At 50.3% G+C, this 2,708-nt stretch overlaps 1 long non-coding RNA gene across 1 annotated transcript; it reads left to right on the forward strand.

Annotated features, from left to right (window-relative positions):
- Nucleotides 1-814: 814 nt before the first annotated feature.
- On the forward strand, nt 815-1,963 carry LOC120324278. Its single transcript, XR_005565442.1, has 2 exons — nt 815-891; nt 1,855-1,963. It is a non-coding gene; the product is annotated as an uncharacterized LOC120324278 (long non-coding RNA).
- The last annotated feature ends 745 nt before the right edge of the window (nt 1,964-2,708 follow it).

Genomic DNA, 2,708 nt, shown 5'->3' on the forward strand with positions numbered 1-2,708 from the left:
TGTTTCAGTTTCTAGGGGGGAAAAAGAAAAGAAAAAAGAAAGGGTATAACAAGACCTTGAAATTGAAGCTCAGCAAAATCTGACTAGAAATGAGGAGATGTTATCACCCAGGGCATTAACCATAGCAACAATCCGCTGAGGGATTTGAGGACCCTCCAGCACAGTGGAGGCCAGGCTTCTCCTCATTTTGTGCCCACCCTGGGTCCAGTCTGGTGTCTTTTTTTACAAGAAATTCTCATCATCTGAATGTTGATGCCTCGGTGACAGGAAAATTGCGATCCCCTGAGACAGCCCGGCTTTACTGCTGCATCTTCACACCCCTCTTGGGATGGCCTTGCTGACCCCCTCCCCGAGGCATGAGGATGGACAGCAGAGGCCTTTGCTAAGCTCTCAGCCTATGAGGGAAGCTTGTAGTAATGGATGCTTTCCCTTCCTCACCTTCCCACCTGGTCTCTCCACTCTGTGGCAACCCCAGGAGCACGGAACTGCCAGTCACAAACAGCCAGGGTGAGGCTGATGCCTGTATCAAAGGGCAGCAGCAAATCCTGGTCCACCTCTCTCAATATTCATTCCCCACTGGAAGGAAGTCAAGCTCTAGAGCCTGGTCAGCAGTGCTGGGGCTGGGGCAGAGGAGAGCGATGGTGATGCTAAGAAGGGTCAGAAAGTCCCTGGATCAGCAGGGTTTGCAGAGTGCTAGTGCCAGGTCTCAGAGGCCACAGCTGCATGTCTCCCTTGGCCTGCCTCACCAGCTCCCCACCCTCTGTCACACCCTGACTCGGTGCCTCAGTCCTCTCTTGTCCCCTGCTTATTCAGAAGGACCCACCTGCCCTGGAGCCCGGGTGAGGAGAGGACTCTCCATGCTACTGTGGGCTCAGGAAATTTGGGAAGCAGGTGAGTGGATGGATTTCTTCATATGCTGGAGTCAATATGCTCTGCACCCAGGTTGTTGTGGGGAAGATGTGAGGGTGGGTTTCTGTTTGGCTGCAGGGATGGATGCAGAAACCTTCTGCATGGCCCTCAGTGCCTGGCCCTAGGCATGTCCTAGCTGAGTGGGGGAGTCTGGAAGCAGCATTAGGGGCTGTTAAGCTTTGGATAAGCTCTGTGGAGCAGCAGGTGACCCGTGTAGAAGTTTTGAACTGCTCTTCAGAGACCCACACTGCCTAGCCCTATCTAGAGAGCTTGGGTGCTGGGCTGGGCTGGATGCCTGGCCTGAAAGCATTGCACTGCCCTCCTGTAGTGCTGGACACCAACACCATTGTGCTGCAAACACGTGAAATGTCTAAAATACCCCCCGAAAACTCCTGAACTGGCCTTAAAGAATTCTCTTTCAGTGGGTGAGTGGAGGGTTGCCCAGCTCTTTTTCAGTGGGCATCCCCAGAGGACGGAGCTGGAGGGAGGACTTGTTGTGACCAAGAGGTGGAACATGGCAGGTGATGGTCACAGTGCAGGGTAGAGAGAATAGAAAGTGCATCCTGAGGAGCAATTGTGGGGTCGACCCAGTGAGCTCAAGGCTGATGAGAAGCTGCTGCAGAGATGACACCACCGAATTCCCAAAGGAGAAAGTCCCCCACCAACAAAGTTTTATTTTAATGTGCCTTTTTTTTTTTTTTTTCCCCAGAAAAAAAGCCTCTAACAGCCAGTGGGAAATTGCAAGACGAGGTGGAAAGTCCAGTTGTGTTTCAAACTCGGCTTTTCAGTTTGCGTCTCAAAGCCTTTCTTTTGAAACTGGAAACGGGAAGTTTTCCTGCTTTCATCTCAGTTTGCTGCTGAGGGCGGTGAGATGACTCATGTCCGGAGTTTAGCTTTCCCTGCCTTTTCCCCATTTTATTTCCCCTTCTTTTTCTTCAACTGCAGGAAAGCACTGCTGAAATTCCGAGACACTTCAAATGGAAAAGGACCAAGATAGAAGGAGGAATGAAACCGGTGGCTCGTCAGAAATAAAGAAACTTCTCCGAGGCCAGCATTCACATTTTCATTCATTTTGAAGCAAAATAACTTTTCTGATTTGCTTCACATCAAAATTTGCCTCTCTACAGGGAACATTTTCTAATAGAAATGATCTCACTTTAATATTTTGGCAGGATTTTCCTGGGTAGTTTTTTTTCTCCTTGGAACTGCGCTAATGTGGGGCTGTAAAAGATGATGGACTGGTGAGCTGTGTGGGTGCTGAAAGGCCTGAAACTGCTGCTCTGTAGCTGCAAAACTCACTTGTCCATGGAACCAGTGGAGCCTCCTCCGAGGTTTTGTCAGGCCAGGGCTATGAGGAGTCGGGAGCAGCTGGTGCTGCCTGCACTGCCTGCTGCAAAACCTTCCCAAGGAGCTCAGTGGGGATACATTTTAAAGCAGGACCCATTTCCCCAGCCAAGAGGGAGCCCAGGAGTGATGGCTCATGGAAAATGAGTGTACCCATCTCCCCCAGCCAGCGGAGAGCGAAACAGCTGCAGTTTTCCTAGGAATTTTCATGGGTACTTAGTGCCACAGGGCTGCAAGAAAGGGTTAAAGTGTTTTCGGTTCTGCAGTGCACAACAAACAAAGGGGATGTGGTAATCCCCCCTGCCACAGAGTGAAAAGTTCACTTGATATGCTACTTTACACTGATTCTCACAGACTCTGGGATTAAACCGGACACACTCTGACGTCCAGGTTTTCTAGCAAAGGGCTCCAGCCCAGCCTGCTACATTCACTTCATATTTGAGAGCATATTCTTT

The sequence above is a fragment of the Pipra filicauda genome, unplaced genomic scaffold (assembly GCF_003945595.2).
Source record: "Pipra filicauda isolate LSUMZ 115617 unplaced genomic scaffold, ASM394559v2 scaffold47_size6085603_pilon, whole genome shotgun sequence".
Lineage (NCBI taxonomy): Eukaryota > Metazoa > Chordata > Aves > Passeriformes > Pipridae > Pipra > Pipra filicauda.